The sequence below is a fragment of the Mixophyes fleayi genome, chromosome 1 (assembly GCF_038048845.1).
Source record: "Mixophyes fleayi isolate aMixFle1 chromosome 1, aMixFle1.hap1, whole genome shotgun sequence".
Taxonomy (NCBI): Eukaryota; Metazoa; Chordata; class Amphibia; order Anura; family Limnodynastidae; genus Mixophyes; species Mixophyes fleayi.
In genome coordinates this window covers 214,850,933-214,873,369 of record NC_134402.1, presented here as the reverse complement: position 1 = coordinate 214,873,369, position 22,437 = coordinate 214,850,933, and the positions used below count along the sequence as shown (strand labels likewise).

Genomic DNA, 22,437 nt, shown 5'->3' with positions numbered 1-22,437 from the left:
ACCTCTTCACCATTGGGCCCAATAGCTGTTGCACTCTTTGTTACAGCTATAGTTCCACCCCTGCCATGGAAGATGGTGATATGCAATATGAACAGTTAAAAACTTTTAAACTATTTAAAAGCAATGGAGAGTTCAGGTAACACCCAGCACCGCATCCCTTTTTCCAAATGATCACACACAAATAAGGAAATTAAATGGTGTTAAAGAATAACTGATGCTCTAATATATTGTCAATATTCTGATCAAAGTGTAACAATTAAGAAGTAAGAAAATGTATTAAGGAATATTTACCAAAGAATGTATAAGAATCATACTGAAAGTATTAAAATGTAAAGTGAAACAAATATGAAAATTAAGCACAAGATAATGCCCATAAACTTATTTTAAAGAACCCATGGATACATACTGTTAGATTTAGCATTATTTTTTATTATATTTAATAGTTATCATTGTATCCATGCATGCCTTGTAACTTTTCTGATTGATTTCATTTAGTTTGTGGGGTGTATAGTTTAAATAGGCATCACTATTTCTTATCATTTTAGTATTTTGTTTATTTGCCCCTTCTACAATCATTCATTAAGTTTTTTTTTATTTACTATTTTGTTTATTTTTTTTTGTACTGGTGATTTTGGCTCTACTAGGGGTGAGCAAACATTGCTCTATTTTCGATTTGTTCCCTGAAAAAAAATTGTAGTCACTGGTCTGAAGTCTCTCAAGAGCCTAGTTAGTTTTCAACTCAAGTTATATAAATGTAGCAACATACACATACTAACTGTGTTAGTCTGTATAAGTTTACAGAGGATTAGGTCACACAACTCTCTTGATTCCAACACGTCTCTTGATATTTTCATAACAGTTGCTTAATTAGTCTCTCTGTTGTTACGTTACTCCATTCCTTAGTGTATTAATTTATTTGTCTATACATGCACTAATTATGGTGGAGTGTGCCTGGGGTTTTCTTTCAATAACTAAACATAAATATACACTTTTTAATGATATTTAGAAAAATAAATAATCAATCAATACATTTGTCCCTGTTTTGGCAACAGTTTATGAAATTGAGTGTGGAGATAGGAAGCAACCTATTTGTTTGCATAATATTTATATTTTGGTGAATGATCTTTATTTTATATATATTGTGTTTTAGAATTATTGATCTATCTACTTCTTCTTTTAAACAAGTATAGAAATAATGTTGCAGATTCAATGTGTAATTATAGAAGCCAGAGCAGCACAGTAATGGATTTAACTAATTATGTTATGCAGTGTGTTTTACTAGTCTATGCATAAACCAGAATAAAAACAAGTATCTGTATTTGTTAAATACAAATGTTATCCAACAAATCTGATTATACACTGAGTTAGTGGGGAATATTTAATTTAAGAAAAAGACAAAATACAACAAAAGACTGTCAAGTTACTCTTTTATATATGTCTACCTTACATATAATAGAAACTAAATAGAAACAAAGAAATACAATTTTGTCAGTTAATATCACCTTGACTTAGCATGTTCACAGTTCACTATAAGTTAAAAACAAGTCACTAAGAGTCAAATAAATAAGCAATGAAAGAATCGTTGGATCTGTATTTGCTGCACATACTACAGGGACATGCTTTTCTCCCTTTAATCTACAACTTCTCAAACAATATTTTTTAAACATGTCCCACAAGAAAATGCTGTAAATACTATAGCCAAGCCCATAGACCTAGATTTACTTAATTAAAAACTGTGAAAATATTTAATGCTGTGTAAATTTCAATGTAGCGGTGAAAATATATGTTTGCTGAGTACTCCATGATCAGCCGTTCACTTTTACATTCAAATCCAGGTTTCAGGTCTATTTATTTAATTGATGTTTGCATTTCTTCAAAATTACTATGATAAGAAATATTAGGTGTCAGAAACGCAGTACATGTATACAGCTAATGGTAGCCTCACTTTAATTTACACTTTAATTTTGCAAACTTATTTTTATACTATAAATAACGTAAATGAATGAGCATTGAAAAAGAAAAACATTTTAAGGGGTTATAGTTACAGCTATAGAAATGTAAAGAATGTTGCCATAGACCAAATTCACTACAACAGCAACCACATACTTTTCACAGGTAATTTCAGGTTTATATATTTTTCAAATACCACATGTAGTATATATACACAATATAACAAATCATAATGAATTGCAAATAGGAGTTACTGCATGTGCTTGATAAATGCTGGAATTGACAGTTTAACACTTATTCTCAATATTTGTAATATTCTGTCTGGCCTAGAGGAAGATTCCAGGTACCTGTATCCCACCCTTTGCTCTTGCCTATGCTCAACATTGTTTACATGTTCCTAAATGTTTCTTTATTATATTTTTTAACAGGTTAAATATGAAGCAAATTGCACTATTTCAGTATAATATGTAGAAAATGTAGAACCATCTACATTCTCTGCTAGCATTTCTCTGTACCTTCTACTGGTATAATAGAATACAAAAGCAAATTGTAGACAATTATTTACTACCTTCATTATCTGTGCAAGATATCAGCAAACAATGTTTGTGACTGCTGTGTTCACAAACTGCTGGCTCCTCAGTGTCATTTTCAATATTTATAGTCTTCAAAGAACATAGACAATGTCCTTATGAAATCACTGGTTGCATTGAGACTATATGCAACAATTAGAGGATTGCAATTATTATTCATCCAAATCAAAATAAAAAAGCAAATTATCAAAAGTCAAGTTCTTTGATTGTTATGTGTAAAATGCTAGAGAAAATGTATATATCTAATACACAAAACTTCAATTTGCAAAAACAGAGCATGGTCTACGGCCCAGCTCTTTATAAAACATAAATGTTTATGACAAAAATATATATAATGTCCAGCAATAAAGAATAGTAAAAATGGTTGGTACGGCATAGTAATCCACTAAAGGTAACTCCAAACTGGAGTACATCATTACTGTGGGTCAAAAAGGAGGCAAAAAACCTCTCTACAGGGCTTGATTGCTTTAAACAATATAATTTGGCCAAGAGTATCCGCACCATTTAATAGGCTCAGACTATTATTTATTAACATTATTTACTGTTGCAGTACACCCAGTGTCGGACTGGGGCATGAAGGGCCCACTAGGTGAATGCAGTGATAGGGGCCCACTATATTGGGGTGTGGCCAACTTTAAGAGTGGGTGTGGCCAGTAAAGGGGGTGTGGTCAGGCCATGGAGGACAACTTATAGCACTATTTTAAATGTGCACCTTTTTGGATGCAGTGCATTAGACCATGCCCCCTCTACTGGTAGGGAACTACATGGGTCCCATTAACAAAACACTTGTGGTTTGGAAGAAACTCCAGTACCAGCTCCTGTAGTCTCCTAATGCACCAAAACTGTTACTTATGACAAGTGCATCATTTTGTTACCTCCAACCCTCGCCTCATATGTTATTGCCCATCATGTATTGAGCTTATAAGGCCCAGTATAAATACCTGCGGATCCTTTCCTCCACTATTTGAAATATTTATTGTCTTGCATTCTATTTGGTTAATAGAATAAATATGTTATATGTAAGTAAGATGGACAATCATATTAATATTGGAGCAATGGAGTGCTAAGGCTGCTAGAATTTAATCTTGACACAAATAGTGAACATTCAATAATAGCCAGTGCACTGGAAAAGCAAAATGAAACAGAAATTGAATGTACATATGTGAAGCATAGCAATGGATCCAGGTCTGTGTAATCCGGTAAAAGCCTGTAGGATAATAAATCAGGCTAAAGTTCAGTATTTCCATACACATAAAGTGTATACAGTCCACAAAAGGTATATGATTCCTGCTCAGTGTTATACCATATGATGAAGACACAAATAGGACCTTGATTCATGTTCCTCTGGGCGGCCGCTGCTGGATTACAGGACGTCCTCCTCCCCTGCTCAAACTGCTGAAAAACATAATATTTTGTGTTGTGCAAAAATATATTGTAAGTGAGATTGGGGTGTGGCGATGGAACAATTTGGGGGGCAGTCCCAATTTAGCTGATGCTTTTTAGAGACAATTTTAACCCTGAATTGAAAGTCATTCAAGCTGTAATTCAGTTCACTGCTTAACTTATGACGTTTCCTGAAAACCAATAAAACTAACTAGTGGAATAGTTAACCTAATTGAAGCTTATTTACCAACATTACATTTAGGTACAAAGTTTGCAGTGCACAGCCGAATCCAATCAGCAATTAGCCTTATTTGTCTAGTGCGAGTTAGTCATTGAAAGCTAGTGTCTGATTGGTTGCTATTGTTGTGCTATTTGTGCATCGGAATGCAATGTTAGTAAATGAAATGGTTTGCTGATTTAAAGTGCTACTATTAATTATTTACATAATATCACTCTGCAGCTCTTTGGCTTTGGAAGGCACTTGCAGAATTATAAGACATGAAAAGATTATAAATTTTTAGTTAATAGATAACATTAGGTCAGTATATGGATTCAACCTGTCATTTGGTAATGATGCTGACAATAGGGTTCATTTACTAATATTATTATTATTATTATTATTATTATTATTATTATTATTATTATTAACATTGATTTATATAGTGCCAGCATGATCTGTAGTGCTGTGCAATTGGGACAAACACAGTAATAATACAAGACTGGGTATTAACAGATAGACAAAGCAATACGAATTCCCTGCTTGCAAGTCCCACTTATACCCCATTCATACTGCAGCAAAATACCGGGTTTTTCCCGGGGCGAGCTCAAACGACTCGGGTCTTGGTGCAGTATGAATGGTACAAGTGAAAATTCCCGGGTCTAAAAACCCGGGTCTTCAACCCGGGATTTATCGAGGGGTAATTCCCGGGTCGGACCCGGGTTGCCTGCACTATGAATGGTGCAAGCCTGATTTTTGCATAGGAGAGAGAGAGAGAGAGAGAAGAGAGGAGAGAGGAGAGAGGGAAGAGAGGAGAGAGGAGAGAGGAGAGAGGAGAGAGAGAGAGAGATTGATTTTTTTTTTCATATTCCAGCTTTCAGCCAATGAAAAGTGCTCTGGTGATGACTCCCACAAATTGCCAGGGCACAGTCTTGTGCAGTATGAATGGGGTCAACCCGGTAAATTCCCAGGTCCGAGGTGCAGTATGAATGGTGTTTCTGAGCTGGGACGCTCCGAGCCCCTGCAAAAACCCGGCTTCAAAAACCCGGGATATTGCCGGGGCGGCAGTATGAAAGTGGTATTATTGCATATTGGTCCAGCTGCATAGCAATGGAAAAAAGTGCTTAGTTGCGCAATGTGATCAAGTCAGGGATCAGAGGATTTTTGAATATAGAAGGAGAATAAATGTAAGCTTGTGTGAACTGTGTAGTGTGGTGGTATTGGGCAGAATAGTCTACGAAGGTTAAGAAGGTGGTTCAAAAATTAGATAAACTTGCCTAAAGATATGAGTTTTGAGGGAGCTGTTGGAGGTTTGAAGGCAAAGGAAATGTCTTGTATGAGGGAAGGCATTCCACGGAATGTGTACAGCCTGAAAAAAGTCCTGAAATTGGCAATGGGATCTGGTAATGAGTGTGGATGAGAGGTGTAAATCTTGAGCAGTGTGAAAGGGTCAAGCTGGGAGATATTTTGAAACAAGGGAGCAGTTTTGCTTATAGCTTTGTTGGTACAGTTGTGCTAATGGCTTTGTATGTTTGTAGTATTTTATATTTGATTCCGTAAAGTAGAGGCTACCAATGTAGGGACTGAGAGAGCAGAGCTCCAGTAGAAGAACATATTGCAAAGAAAATCAGTTTCACTATTGCATTCAAAATAGATTGTATGAATTAGTCTGGTTAGGGTAAGACTAGTAAGGAGAGAACTGTAATAATCAATGTGAGCTATTATGAGTATGTATATTGTTTGAAATATGTGCGGATTCTGGAAATGTTTCATATATGTAAGTAACATGTTTGGATACAAACAGAATGTATGCATAAAGGACAGTTCTGAGTCAAGGATAACGCCTAGGCAGTGAGCTTGAGAGGTAAAGATTATTTTTGTCTTTTCCACAGATATAGAGATATCAGGTAGGCAGCTTCTGTTGATGGATTATTAGCTTAGTTTTTGAAAGATTGAATTTGAGGTTGCAAGAAGACATCGAAGATGGAGTGGCAGAAAAACAGTCAGTAACACCGACTAACACAGTTGGTGAGAGATCGAGAGATTTGTGTATCATCTGCATAGAGATGATACTGAAATCCAAAGGAGCTTATTAGTTTTCCAAGAGTGATATATGTAGAGAATTGTAGAGGGTCCAGCACCAAGCCTTGAGGTAGTCAAATGAATAGAAGAACACATGCTAATGATTGTTAACCTTCACAGTCTGGACCAAGGTATTTTTCAAGATTTCCAATTCCACTCTACTGTACTTACACAAGTAACCAAAGAAGCAGATAGAATAGATCTAATAAAATACAGCCATCATTTACTAGATACCAGCTTTCACTATATCGATCTGTTTGAGCTATAATTAATGTGAAAACAAATAGTGGTCAATAGGCAATGGTGATTGTTAGAATTCACATTATGGCTATTTCTCCTCTTACTTTTGGCAGTCGTTATTAATTTACCCCAGTGCTCCACCTTTAAGATACTTTTGCAACATGTTGTAAGACTTTTGAGTTGACTATTCAGCCTGTAACCCTGATTATGTATTTTAGATTAGTAATATTATTTGCTTAGGTCAGCTATATAGTGATCACTACTTAATAGACTTCAACTTGGGTGACCAAATCTAATTAAATCTGACTATTTGGCACTTGAGCCAAGCATTTGGATCACTTTCAGCATTAGTGTGGTCAGAAGATTACAGCTCGCCAACCATCAGGCCCACCCAAGCCTTATGATGGAGGTGGGCCTGAAGACCCCTGTCCCCTGAGGGGTCTTATGGTTCTAGGGGTCAAGGATGTTGAGGTGCCCCACCTAGTTTTCGCAAAGGGGGATATGAAAAATCCACTGGGCCTTATGTTTCTGTGGTTTGGGGAGAAACAGTTCCCTTCTTCTTTAGGAGGGTCCTATGTGCTGACAGAGACTGCACAGGGTGATTTTGAGTCCAGCACCTTGGGCTTCAAAATAAATAAATTGGTGTTATAATTTTTCAAAGTAATTACTATTCCAGTAATGTTACTCCACACCATATTCATATGAAATCACATAAGTGACACTGACGTTCCTTATAATGGAAACATTTTGCATATAGAATATAACTAATATGCAAAATGGTTTTTTAAATATGTTTTTAAAAGTTATGTGAATGACAGAATTTTAAAGAAACATACATTTATTTATTTTTAAATTGGTATTTTCTGAAATATACACAATATAATACACCTAATAATACAGTTAACTAAATGCACTTTTAGTTGATTTTCTGCTGTATTTAGCATGAGGATGTAGCCTGAGGATGAATTCTGCATTATAGCAACGCTGTGCTCTCATAGAGGGGATGTCCAGGCTAAAGCCTGGCCAGACAGCTAGCAGATCATGTATGCAACCTTGGCCCTTCCGGTTGAGAAGTTAGAAATATAGAAACATAGAATTTGGAGGCAGATAAGAACTGCTTGGCCCTTCTAGTCTGCCCAGTTTTTAACCTATGGTAATCTCAAACGTTCTTTGATTATTTATTCTTTGTAAGGATATCCTTATGTCTATCCCAAGCATGTTTATATTGCTCTACTGTATTAGCCTCTACCACTTCTGATAGAAGCCTATTCCACTTCTCCACTACCCTTTCTGTGAAGTAGTTTTTCCTCAAATTTCCTCTGAATCTATATCCCTCCAGTTTCAGTGCATGTCCTTATATTTTAATATTCCTCTTGCGTTGTAGAATGTGTCCCTCCTGCACCTTGTTAACCCTTGATGTATTTCAAAGATTCTAACATGTCACCGCTTTCCCTTCTCTGCTCCAAACTATACATGTTAAGATCTTTTAGTCTTTCCGAGTAAGTTTTGTGCTGAGGTCATGCACCATTTTAGTTGCCAGTCTTTGTACAGTCTTTAATATATTTATTTTCTTCAGGAGATACGGCATCCAGAATTAAACACAGTATTCTAGATGAGGCCGTACCAATGACCTATACAGTGGCATACTTTCCCTTCAATATAATTTGCAATGTCATCAATAAAGATATTAAAAAGCACTGGTCCAAGTACAAATCCTTGGGGTACTCCACTGGTAACCTTTCCCTTCTGTGAATGCACTCAATTTACTATAACTCTCTGTTTTCTGTCCTACAACCAAGATCTTATCCCTCCAACCATCTTAGAATCCAATCCCAAGCTTTCGAGTTTATTTAAGAGTCTGTGATGTGGGACAGTGTCAAAAGCCTTACTAAAGTCTAGATAAGCTCTATCTACACCCCCCCCCTCGATCTACTACTTTAGACACCCAGTCAACAAAGTCAATAAGATTTGTTTAACATGATCTCCCCCCAGTGCATCCATGCTGTTTTTGATCCTGTAAGTTACTTTTAAGAGTGTTTCTATCAATTTACCTACTACTGATGTAAGGCTTACTAATCTATAGTTGTGTTAGCAGTCGCGCGGTGCCTGCGGCCGCCGGGACTCTAGAAACTTCTCGTGACATCCCGGCCGTCTCCATGACGACCGGGGCGTCACTTCCAGTTTCTGCGTCCCGGTTGCCTGGGAAACAAATGGGACGCATCGAGATCTCTGCCGCAGCGCCTGGCCAGCTGTCTCACAGCTGGGCGCATGCGCGCAGGTCAGTTGTTCACTCAGCCGTTTAGGGCTGATTAGGGGGCAGTTCAGTGAGGTCTCCATTCCTGTTACTGGCTGCATGCCAGTAATTAATTAAGTAGCACCTTGCTGGGCCTTGGTCTGATTGGTCCATTGCAGTATTTAAGGCAGTGAGGACTGAGCCTCACTGCCGGTTATAGCGTCCTGTTTTAGTACTGCTGCCTGCTGTTTGCTCCTGTGTTTGGTGTGTAACCAGAGATTGATTATCCGTGTATGACCTTTGCCTGTCCCTGGACTCTGAACCTGAACTTCTGACCCTGATCTATTGCCTGAACTCGGATTCTGAACCTCTGCTAGTGACCCTGATCTTACGCCTGTCCCGGGATCCCGAACCTGTGCCAGTGACCGCTGACCTTGGTTTGTCCTCTGGATACGTTGTCTGTTGCTGGCCCCGACTCTTGCCTGGACCCCACGCTGCTGTCTGCCATAACACTCTATTCCTGGGTTCTTCTTAGCCGGTACACATCTCACGAACCTCTGTTTGTCTGTAGCCAAGTCTGTCCCCACCTCTAGGGGCAACAGTGAACACCAGACTTCAGAGCAGACTCCGGGTTTTGCTGTATGGCTGGAGGGGTTCCTAACAAGTTGCTTGTCACTTCCTTGCTTCCACTTTTGTGCAGTGGGTCTACATTTGCTATTTTCCAGTCCTCTGGCAGGTCTCCTGTAGCTAGTGACTGGTTGAATAATTCTGTTAATGGTGTTACCAGCACCCCTGTAAGCTCTTTTAGTATCCTTGGATGTATTCCATCTGGCCCTATTGATTTATCCACTTTCAGTTTTGAGAGTTCTGTTAGGAACTTCTCCTCTGTAAATGTACTTGTATCTACCTAATGTTTATCAATATACTTGCAACATAACTGTGGCCCCTGCCCCTATCTGTCTGTAGTGAAGACTGAGCAAAAATAGTTATTAACATAATCTGCTATTACCTTGTCTCTGTCAACAAGACTCTCACCCTCTGCAGTTAGTTTTATCATCCCTCCTTTTTTATCTCCTTTAATTTATATACCTAAAAGAAAAGTTTTGCCTCCATTACCTACTGACTAGGCCATCTTCACTTCAGCTTGTGCCTTTACACATCTGATTACCTTCTTAGTCTCCTTCTGTCTAACAAGATACACCTCTTTGTCTTCATTATTCTGAGTCTGCTTATATTTCCTAAAGGCCATCTTTTGTTCTTTCACAATAGATGCTACTTCTTTGGCAAACCACACTGGCTTCCTTTTCCTTGTGCTTTTGATACAAAGGTTACCTCTCCTATTTGCACCTCTCCTGCATGGCTTTCAAATTCCTCCACTCTGCCAATAAGTCACTTACACACTTTCCAATCTCTACAAAGTCAGCCTTCCTAAAATCTAACACCTTTGTTTTTGTGTGGTATGTGTCAGTCTCTGTCTTTACTATACCATGCTGCTTGGTGATCACTGGATCCTAGGTTCTCTCCCAAATTAACATCAGATATTCTGTCGCCATTTGTAAGAATTAAGTCTATTAGGTCTAATAATGCATCTTTGTGAGTGGGCTCTTTCACCATTTGCTTGAGGGATGCTCCCTGTAAGGTATTCAGAATGTCCCTACTTCTATTTGCAAAAGACCCCTCCCAGTTCACATGAGGTAGATTAAAGTCTCCCAATGATTATTGCTTCTCCTTTTAATGCCATTTTATTAATGTCCTGCAATAGGTTCCTGTCCAGGTCCTCTTCCTGACCTTCCTGGTTTATAGATCACCCCAGTATGAAGTGATCCTGAGGACTCTTACATGTTAATAGTAGCGGTGGATGCCACTGCCCGTCAAGTCGGTTGCTTAGCAATAACAAGTGGTTCCCTATTACTAATAGGTGTCACGGGCACTAGGAGTTTTACCCAGAATTCACCAGGTGTAGCTACACTTACCAGAAGTGCGGACCTCTGGGTAGTGTGGTGAATCAGTGGAACCATACAGTAGAATAGAGGTAAGGAATGTCAATAGTATAAATGCTGAGTCTTGGCACCGTGGAACTGTGATGGTACAGCAGTTTAGTAAACAGGATAAAATGAGGAAAGAGTCCGAGTGCCTTAGCACGCAGGTAGCATATAGCATGCCAGTACTTGATAACTGGATAACGTTAGGCAAAGACCAATCAATAATATAGTAGAAGAGTCAGCGACTTGAAGCTACAATACAGAGGCACTTGTAGACTTTAGTCCAGCTAATAGGTACCACACAGAGTAGTAGCTATATCACAAGGAAACATGAATGGTCTACAGCTGGTAAGTTTCACTACGGATATGTAGAGAAGACTTGTCCAGCGCAGGTGTGTAACAGAATAGCGTGAGTGGTCTGCAATTGGCAAGTTGTACCACTGATGTGAAGGGAAGACTTGTCCAGGTGCAGACGTGGAACGAAGTAACGTGAGTGGTCTGCAATAGGCAAGCTGTACCACTGATGTGAAGGGAAGACTTGTCCAGGTGCAGGCGTGGAACGGAGTAACGTGAGTGGTCTGCAATAGGCAACTTGTACCACTGATGTGAAGGGAAGACTTGTCCAGGTGCAGGCGTGGAACGGAGTAACGTGAGTGGTCTGCAATAGGCAAGTTGTACCACTGATGTGAAGGGAAGACTTGTCCAGGTGCAGGCATGTAACGGAGCAACGTTAGTGGTCTGCAATAGGCAAGTTGTACCACTGATGTATAGAGGAGACTTGTCCAGGAGCAGGCAGGTAACGGAGGTAACGAGAGTAGTCTGCAGCGGGTAAGTTCTACTACCGATGTGGAGAGGAGACTTGTCCAGGAGCAGGCATGTAACGGAGGTAGCGATAGTAGTCTGCAGCGGGTAAGTTCTACTACCGATGTGGAGAGGAGACTTGTCCAGAAGCAGGCAGGTAACGGAGGTAGCGAGAGTAGTCTGCAGCCGATAAGTTCTACTACCGATGTGGAGAGAAGACTTGTCCAGAAGCAGGCAGGTAACGGAGGTAGCGAGAGTAGTCTGCAGCGGGTAAGTTCTACTACCGATGTGGAGAGAAGACTTGTCCAGAAGCAGGCAGGTAACGGAGGTAGCAAGAGTAGTCTGCAGCGGGTAAGTTCTACTACCGATGTAGAGAGGAGACTTGTCCAGGAGCAAACGGATAACACGAGCAGAAACAGCAAACACCTCAGAGTCTCAAGGAATGAGAACCAAGAACAGGCAAAGGTAATAGGGCAACAGGTGCCTTAAGTACTGAGAGGTGATTAATTAACCAATGAGACTAGAGGCGAGGTATTAACAGTTCAGGGTTTCTGCACATGTGCAATCTTAGTCAAGATGGCGGACGGCCGCGGCTCAGGAGAGGCACCGGCATGAGCGAGAGAGACCCATGTCCCAACCTAGAGGCACTAACAGTCCGGTGAGTGACAGTACCCCCCCTTTTAAAGGTGGGCACAGAACACTTAGAACCATGTTTGCCCAGATATTTGGAATAAAACTTTTTCAGAAGAGCTGGAGCATTAAGATCATCTGCACGGATCCAAGAGCGCTCCTCTGGACCAAAACCTTTCCAATGCACTAGGAAGCGAAGGACTCCCCTAGAGATTTTAGCATCAGGTATATGAGTAATCTTAAACTCCTCCTCTTGTTGAGCTTCACTGGGCGAGATACTGAAGAAGGAACAGAAAATCGGTTGATGATGAGAGATTTGAGTAATGAAACGTGGAAGGAATTGGAGATACGAAGGTTCTTCGGTAAAGACAGCTTAAAACAAATAGGATTTATCACTTGAACGATTTTATAAGGACCAATAAAACGTGGAGCAAACTTCATGGAAGGAACCTTCAGGCGAATATTCTTGGTAGAAAGCCATACACGATCTCCAATTTTAAGTGCTGGAATTGCTCGCCTCTTTTTATCAGCAAACAATTTATATCTTGAAGATGCCTTTTTCAAAGAGAATTTAACCTGAGCCCAAATGGATTTAAACTTTTGACATAAACCCTACACAGCAGGAACTTGGGTGGGAGGGAGGGCAGGAAATTCTGGGAGAGACGGATGGTGACCGTATACAACGAAAAATGGTGTTTTAGAAGATGACTCATGATACATATTATTATGGGCGAATTCGGCCCATGGAAGCAAATCTACCCAATTGTCCTGGTTGGCTGAAGAAAAAATTCTTATGAAAGTCTCTAGATCTTGATTGACTCTCTCGGTCTGACCATCTTGCTTGTCGGAGGTTCATACATTGAGCTGACTGTAGATAGAGAAGATTTTTATGGTCAGTAAAAATAGTCACGGGGTGACGAGCACCCTCTAGTAGGTATCTCCACTCCTCTAAAGCCACCTTTATGGTTAATATCTCCTTATCTCCGATAGTATAATTCTTCTCAGCAGGTAATAAACTTCGTGAGTAGAAAGCACAAGGATGGAATTTCTTTTGTTCAGATTTCTGAGATAGAATGGCTCCTAGTCCAACATTAGAGGCATCTACCTCAAGGAAAAAAGAAAGGGTAACATCAGGTTGTCAAAGAATAGGAGCAGTTGAAAACGCCCTCTTGAGGAACTGAAATGCTTGAAGAGCCTCAGGAGACCATTGCTTGGTATTAGCACCCTTACGGGTAAGGGCCACAATAGAAGAGACAATGGAGGAGAAACCATGAATAAAACATTGATAATAGTTAGCAAATCCTAAAAAGCGTTGAATAGCTCTGAGAGTAGTTGGCTGGGGCCAATGTAACACTGCATTCACTTTCTCCGGATCCATCTACAGACCTACTCCAGACACAATATATGCCAGGAAGGGAATCTGAGATAATTCAAAGGAACATTTCTCCAGTTTACAGAATAATGAATTTTCCCGGAGTCTAGAAAGGACCACTGCCACATCTAATCAATGGGATGAAAGATCTTGAGAAAATATCAATATGTCGTCTAGATAGACAATGACACAAACATACAAAAAGTCCCGGAAAATCTCATTCACAAAGCCCTGGAAGACAGCTGGGGCGTTACATAACCCAAAGTGCATGACAAGATATTCATAATGTCCATCCCTGTTAAAAGCTGTCTTCCATTCGTCTCCGGCCTTGATCCGAATTAAATTATAAGCACCACGAAGATCCAGTTTGGTGAATATCCGAGCTCCGTTAATGCGATCAAAAAGTTCAGTAATTAACGGAATGGGGTAACGATTTTTGATGGTTATGGCATTAAGACCTCGATAATCTATACACGTTCTCAAAGACCCGTCCTTCTTCTTAAAATCCAGTATTTTTATTGAAATTTTTTAAGATATAAACATACCCGTCCTTCTTCTTAACAAAAAAAAAAACCCGCTCCAGCGGGAAAAATGGATGGTCGAATAAACCCACGATGGAGATTTTCCTTGACATAGTCAGACATTGCCTGGGTCTCTGGTAACGCAAGGGGGTAAACACGACCCCTAGGAGGATTTTTGCCAGGTTGTAAATCTATTGGACAATCCCAAGCCCGATGAGGCGGAAGACGTTCTGACTGGGCTTTATTAAATACATCAGCACAAAAGAGTTGTACTCTGGAGGAAGACCAGGTGGACAAGGTGTTATAGATGATTTATTTATTTTAACTGGAACCACTTGAGTCAAACATCTGTGATGACAATCCGAACCCCAGGAAATAACTTGTGGAACATTCTAGTCAATCTGTGGAGAATGGAGTTGAAGCCACGGAAAGCCAAGTACAATAGGACTAGTAGTAACTGGAAGAACTAAAAACGAAATTTGCTCTTGATGTAAAGCCCCGATTTGAAGGTTTACAGGAATGGTACGTTGAGTAATAGTTCCATTGATAATTTGTGAACCATCTATGGCCGTAACAGCAATAGCTGTTTTTAAAGGAGTCACAGGTAAAGACCACTGACACACTAAGAAACTTGAAATAAAACTCCCAGCAGCTCCAGAGTCCAGAAGTGCTTGCGATGTAGAAGACTTAGTAGAAGTGGAAACAGTAACAGCAAACGAGCAAACTTTAGAATTCAAAAGGTGTGGAGAGGATTCCAGGGACCCCAACCTTACCTCTCCAGAACAGGTTAGGGCCTCGCGTTTCCCGACTTTCTAGGGCATGAGTTCAGCAAGTGATTAGGATCAGCACAATAAAGACAGAGCTTATTCTTCAACCGTCGTTCACTCTCTTCTGAAGTCAATCTAGAACGTCCTACCTCCATGGGTTCCACTGAAGATGAGGGATGACAAAATCGAGAAAGCAGGCGACCCGATACTTTAGATGAAGACTCCTTTTCGGAATTTCTTTCTCGGAATCTCATGTCCACTCTGTTGCACAAAGATATCTAAGCATCCAAAGAAGATGGTAACTCTTGGGAAGCCAGCACGTCTTTAATCTTGTCAGCAAGACCTTGCCAGAAGGCAGCTATCAATGCGTCACTATTCCATTGGAGTTCAGAGGCAAGTGTGCGAAATTGAATTACGTACTGTGCTACTGAACGGGATCCTTGGCGTAATCGAAGAATAGTAGAGGCAGCAGAAATAACACGACCAGGTTCATCAAAAATTCTTCGGAAAGTTGAAATGAACATGGCACTAGCCTCCAGCAGGGGGTCATTTCTTTCCCACAAAGGAGAGGCCCATGCCAGAGCCTGTCCAGAAAACAGAGAGATTAAATAGGCCACTTTAGAGCGATGAGTAGGGAAATTTTGAGGTTGGAGCTCAAAATGAAAAGAGCACTGATTGAGAAAGCCCCTACAAGCTTTTGGATCTCCATCAAATTTTGAGGGAGTAGGCAGGTGTAGAGTAGAAGCAACAGACACCTGGGATGGCACTGGGAGAGAAGAAGACTCCGGGGGATTATTACTAGAAGATTCATTTTGCACAGGATCTCCCTGAGAGACTAGAGACTGCAAACATTGAAATAATTGTTACTCACGAGCATCTTGTTGTTCAACCCGAGTAACCAGGTACTGCAGTATATCCTTAGCTGTTGGTTCCGATCCTGGGTCTGTCATGGCCTGTTCTTACTGTCACGGGCACTAGGAGATTTACCCAGAATTCACCAGGTGTAGCTACACTTACCAGAAGTGCGGACCTCTGGGTAGTGTGGTGAATCAGTGGAACCATACAGTAGAATAGAGGTAAGAAATGTCAATAGTATAAATGCTGAGTCTTGGCACCGTGGAACTGTGATGGTACAGCAGTTTAGTAAACAGGATAAAATTAGGAAAGAGTCTGAGTGCCTTAGCACGCAGGTAGCATATAGCATGCCAGTACTTGATAACTGGATAACGTTAGGCAAAGACCAATCAATAATATAGAAGAAGAGTCAGCGACTTGCAGCTACAATACAGAGGCACTTGTAGACTTTAGTCCAGCTAATAGGTACCATACAGAGTAGTAGCTATATCACAAGGAAACATGAATGGTCTACAGCTGGTAAGTTTCACTACGGATATGTAGAGAAGACTTGTCCAGCGCAGGTGTGTAACATAATAGCGTGAGTGGTCTGCAATTGGCAAGTTGTACCACTGATGTGAAGGGAAGACTTGTCCAGGTGCAGACGTGGAACGGAGTAACGTGAGTGGTCTGCAATAGGCAAGCTGTACCACTGATGTGAAGGGAAGACTTGTCCAGGTGCAGGCGTGGAACGGAGTAACGTGAGTGGTCTGCAATAGGCAACTTGTACCACTGATGTGAAGGGAAGACTTGCCCAGGTGCAGGCGTGGAACGAGTAACGTGAGTGGTCTGCAATAGGCAAGTTGTACCACTGATGTGAAGGGAAGACTTGTCCAGGTGCAGGCATGTAACGGAGCAACGTGAGTGGTCTGCAATAGGCAAGTTGTACCACTGATGTATAGAGGAGACTTGTCCAGGAGCAGGCAGGTAATGGAGGTAACGAGAGTAGTCTGCAGCGGGTAAGTTCTACTACCGATGTGGAGAGGAAACTTGTCCAGAAGCAGGCAGGTAACGGAGGTAGCGAGAGTAGTCTGCAGCGGGTAAGTTCTACTACCGATGTGGAGAGAAGACTTGTCCAGAAGCAGGCAGGTAACGGAGGTAGCGAGAGTAGTCTGCAGTGGGTAAGTTCTACTACCGATGTAGAGAGGAGACTTGTCCAGGAGCAAACGGATAACACGAGCAGAAACAGGTAAACACCTCAGAGTCTCAAGGAATGAGAACCAAGAACAGGCAACAGGTAATAGGGCAACAGGTGCCTTAAGTACTGAGAGGTGATTAATTAACCAATGAGACTAGAGGCGAGGTATTAACAGTTCAGGGTTTCTGCACATGCACAATCTTAGTCAAGATGGCGGACGGCTGCGGCTCAGGGGAGGCGCCGGCAGGAGCGAGAGAGACCCATGTCCCAAATTAGAGGCACTAACAGTCCGGTGAGTGACAATAGGACTTCATGGATGTTGCCTTGATATCAGCTGATTACTAAGCAATGGCAACCAGCATCTTAGTTCTCTGCTGCTGGAGTATACCCGGCTAGAGTTCTTATCGGGTGCTGCTGGTCAGGGCTCGCTGGACTCTCCCTCTCATTGGTCCCTCAATTAATAAAATCCCCTTCCTGTCTATCTCCTTGCAGGTGATAGTTTATACTTAGCTAGTGTGTTATATTTATGTGTATTGACCTCCTTCTTGTCACGGGCACTAGGAGTCTTTACCCAGGGATCACCAGATGGTAGGCTTACCAGAGCAATGTAGATGGTAATAGGGTACTCTGGTAGCTGGGTGATCACGGAACATGAAATGATGGCCGATGAGATGCTCAGGAAAGTCTATGACTAGCAACACTGGAAATGAGGTAATGATAAACAAGGAACTGTATGGACAAGGACACGTGAAGGTAGTCAGTGGTCTGCGATAGCAAGTTGTACCACTGCTATAGTGAGGAGGAATGTCCAACAGAAACAAGGAGGTGATGAGAGTCAGCGGTCTGCGGGTAGCAAGTTGCACCGCTGTCTGAGTGAAGGAATGGAATCCAAGTGGAGGTATCCAGGTAGTCAGTGGTCTGCGGTAGCAAGTTGTACCACTGCTATGTGAGAGAATGATGGAACAGGTGATACCGGAAACAGGGATCAGTGGTCTGACATCAGCAAGTTGTACCCCTGAATATATATGTGAGGAGGTGCACAGGGGAAGACTGCAACACAGGATATACACAGGCACCTTATACACGATCCACAGTAATATGCACAATATAGATATATATATATATAAATGACTGAGCAGGTCTGCAATCTAGAAAGTCTCTTGAAGTAGTCCAGCACAAGGATAACACAGTCAATGATGGCAATAGACTCAGCGGATAGCAGACTCCAGAGAGAACCAAACACAGTCCAGCAAGGTATGCAATACACAGCACAGTCAATGAGAAGTATGCATACCGTGGTTCAGCAGTAGCAGTCAGATGGGATTGCGGCGGTACCTGAGCGGCTGGAGGCCGACTGGATAGGAAGTCCCTGGATAGGTGAAGCAGCGGGCTAGCAGGTGCAGCGCACAGGTGAGTAGACCGACAGGGACACGAATCCACAGGAGTCAGCAACACGTGGAACTGGACTCATAGGAAACCCAGGAGAATGGAGATGATCCAGCAGAGGGTAGTAGAAGAGATACAAATCCAATGCTGACAGGAGGGTAGAGACCAGTGGAACACGTGAAGGCGTGGAGAGTGGATCAGCAGGAGATGGACGATAGCGCTGACCACAGCGGCAGGACTCAGCGGCACACGGAGGTAACCAGTAGCAACCACAGGAACCAACAGCGATGGGAAACAGGAGTGCAGCGCAGGGCAGGAGCAGATGATCACGAAGTGTAGCAGATAATAATGAAAAGCGGCAGTCTCGAGGAAGCCACAGCAAAGATGAGATGAGAGTGTAGTGCACGGAGGCAGCGGGTAGCAATCAGCTGGCAGTCACGATGTTGAACACAGGCGAGTTGCAAGCAGGAGACTGTAGTGCACAGCGGCAGCGGATAGTAGTCAGCTGGCAGTCACGATGTTGAACACAGGCGAGTTGCAAGCAGGAGACTGTAGAGCACAGAGGCAGCGGATAGTAATCAGCTGGCAGTCACGATGTTGAACACAGGCGAGTTGCAAGCCGGAGACTGTAGTGCTCAGAGGCAGCGGATAGTAGTCAGCTGGCAGTCACGATGTTAAACACAGGCAAGTTGCAAGCAGGAGACTGTAGTGCACAGAGGCAGCGGATAGTAGTCAGCTGGCAGTCACGATGTTAAACACAGGCAAGTTGCAAGCAGGAGACTGTAGTGCACAGAGGCAGCGGATAGTAGTCAGCTGGCAGTCACGATGTTAAACACAGGCAAGTTGCAAGCAGGAGACTGTAGTGCACAGAGGCAACGGATAGTAGTCAGCAAACAGACTTGATGAGAAGCAGGTGGATGAGGTAAAAGCTGGAGTGCACGAGGCAGCGGATAGCAATGAGCAAACAGTAATGATGATACAGTTGATGGTAGAAGTGGTATGGAACCACAGAGATAGAAGTGGTTTGGAAACCACAGGAATCAGCAGGGCTGAATACACGAGTAATACAGGAACACTTCAGAGACTCATGAGGAATGAGACTCCAAGATCAGGCAACGTGGTGTTGACCACAGGTGCTTAATATAGGGAGGTTGCCTGATCTGCCATTAAGTTAAAGGAGTATACACTGAAATATAGAAAAGGGCTGCGCATGCGCAGACCCTCAGGATGGTGGACGGCCACGGTTCCTAAATGTCCGGGAAGAGGCACTCACGGTCCGGTGAGTGACAGTACCCCCCCTTTTAAAGGTGGGCACAGAACGCCTGGAACCGGGCTTGTCCGGATTTTTGGAGTAAAACTTCTTCAAAAGGGCAGGAGCATTAAGATCTTCAGCTTTGATCCAAGAGCGCTCCTCAGGACCAAAGCCCTTCCAATGAACGAGGAAATGGAGGACTCCTCGCGAAATTTTTGCATCTAGTACCTCGGTAATCTCAAAATCCTCCTCCTGATGAACTTGAACTGGCTGCGGAGCTGAGGGAGGAGTTGAAAAACGGTTGATAATAAGAGGTTTGAGCAAAGATACATGGAAGGCATTAGAAATCCGAAGACTCTTAGGAAGAAGGAGTTTCACACATACTGGATTGATAACTTGAATGATCCTATAAGGACCAATAAAACGAGGGGCGAATTTCATGGATGGAACCTTCAAACGAATATTTTTTGTAGATAACCAAACACGATCTCCAATTTTCAGTGGTGGAATAGCCCGCCTCTTCTTATCAGCGAAAGATTTATATTGACAGATGTCTTCTTTAAACAGGTTCTGACCTGAGACCAGATATTTTTAAAGGTCTGACAAACCGTTTCCACCGCAGGAACTTGGGTGGGCGGGGAGGGCAGGAAATTCCGGAAAAGACGGATGGTGACCGTAGACCACAAAGAATGGAGTTTTGGATGATGACTCATGGTACATGTTGTTATGGGCGAACTCAGCCCAAGGGAGTAACTCTACCCAGTTGTCTTGATTGGCTGAAGAAAATATCCTTATAAAAGTCTCAAGATCTTGATTGACACGTTCGGTTTGTCCATTGGATTGTGGATGGTAAGAAGATGAGAGTGCTAATCGTATGCCCAAGGTTTTACAAAGGGCTCGCCAGAATCTGGACACGAATTGTACTCCTCTATCAGAGACAATCTCAGATGGACATCCATGGATACGGAAGATTTCTTTAATGAAATGTTCAGCAGGATAGACGAGGAAGGCAAACCAGACAGAGGGATGAAATGAGCCATCTTCGAAAATCTGTCCACTACCACCCAAATAGTGTTATGGTTCTTACTAGGTGGTAAGTCAGTAACGAAATCCATACTAATATGGGTCCATGGTTTGGACGGAATGGGTAGTGGTCGCAGCAACCCTGCTGGGGTTCTGCGGGAGGATTTGAATTGCGAACATAATTCACAGGAAGCAATGAACTCTTTGACGTCTCTCCTCATTGAAGGCCACCAGTAACTTCGAGAGAGGATCTCAAAAGTCTTATGTTCACCGGCGTGTCCAGAAAAACGAGAGGCATGGAACACGAAAGGATTTTCTTCCTTAGAGTAGGAGGCACGAGGGTTTTCCCAAATGGTAGCGTTTTGGTGGATGAAGCAGCCAGTGAGATACATTTGGGGTCTAGAATGGTATGGTTGGAAACCTCTTCTATATCAGAGGACGTAACAAAGGCTCTAGATAAGGCATCAGCTTTTTTGTTTTTGGCAGCTGGTTTGAAGGTAATTATTAATTCAAAACGGGAAAAGAAAAGAGACCATCTTGCTTGACGAGGGTTCAAGCATTGGGCAGACTGGAGATATGACAAGTTCTTATGATCCGTGAAGATCGTCACCGGATGGCGAGCTCCCTCCAACAAGTATCTCCATTCCTCTAATGCGGCTTTGATAGCCAGTAATTCCTTGTCTCCGATGGTATAATTCTTCTCTGCGGGTAGGAGACCCCGAGAATAGAAGGCACAAGGGTGGAATTTTTGCTGTTCCGAGCGTTGGGAGAGAATAGCTCCTAAGCCCACATTAGAGGCATCTACTTCTAGAAAAAAAGGGAGTGTCACATCAGGCTGACGAAGGATTGGAGCCGAAGAGAAGGACTCTTTAATGTTTGAAAGGCTTGAATAGCCTCAGTAGACCATTGCTTAGGATTAGCCCCTTTTCGAGTCAGGGCCACAATAGGAGATGCAATGGAAGAAAAGTCTTGAATGAAGCGTCTATAGTAATTGGCAAAACCTAAAAAACGCTGGATGGCACGAAGAGTAGTTGGCTGGGGCCAATGTAGTACAGCATTTACTTTGTCAGGATCCATCTTCAGACCAATTCCGGAAACAATATACCCCAAGAATGGAATCTGGGGTAATTCGAATGAACGTTTTTTCTAATTTACAGAACAATGAATTTTTCCGTAGCCTGGAGAGGACTTCTGCCACATGTTGGTGGTGAGAAGGCAGGTCCTGTGAAAAAATCAATATGTCGTCCAGATAGACGACGACACATACATATAATAAGTCCCGGAAAATCTCATTGATGAAGCCCTGAAAAACAGCGGGGGCATTACATAGCCCGAAAGGCATTACCAGATATTCGTAATGCCCGTCTCTGGTGTTAAACGCCGTCTTCCATTCGTCACCGGAACGAATTCTGATTAAATTGTAGGCACCACGAAGATCCAACTTAGTAAAAATACGGGCTCCCTTGATGCGGTCAAATAGCTCAGTGATCAACGGAATGGGATACCGATTCTTGATAGTAATGGCATTGAGTCCACGAAAATCTATACAAGGGCGTAATGATCCATCCTTCTTTTTGACAAAGAAGAACCCAGCTCCAGCGGGCGAGGTGGAAGGTCGAATGAACCCACGCTGGAGGTTCTCCCGTATATATTCAGATGTAGCTTGAGTTTCAGGTAACGAGAGTGGATAGACCGGCCCCTGGGAGGAGTCTTGCCAGGAAGAAGATCAATCGGACAATCCCAAGAACGATGAGGAGGAAGACGTTCAGACTGAGCTTTATCAAAAACATCGGTAAATGAAGCATATTGAGGAGGGAGTCCCGGTGAAATAGCTGAGATGGAAGCTTGCTGTACCTTGAGAGGAATGACTTGGGAAAGGCAATGATGGTGACATTCAGGCCCCCAAGACGTGACTTGAGGGGTGCGCCAGTCAATCTGGGGAGAGTGACACTGAAGCCATGGAAGGCCTAAGACAA

The 22,437-nt window shown here is 42.3% G+C and overlaps 1 long non-coding RNA gene across 1 annotated transcript in view; it reads right to left on the bottom strand.

The window, feature by feature from the left end:
* Positions 1 to 1,442: 1,442 nt before the first annotated feature.
* LOC142149693 (uncharacterized) overlaps positions 1,443 to 22,437 on the bottom strand; it is a 152,415-nt gene continuing 131,420 nt past the window's right edge. The window contains exon 4 of the long non-coding RNA XR_012690875.1: positions 1,443 to 3,935. This is a non-coding gene — a long non-coding RNA (uncharacterized LOC142149693). The remainder of the gene's footprint in view (positions 3,936 to 22,437) is intronic.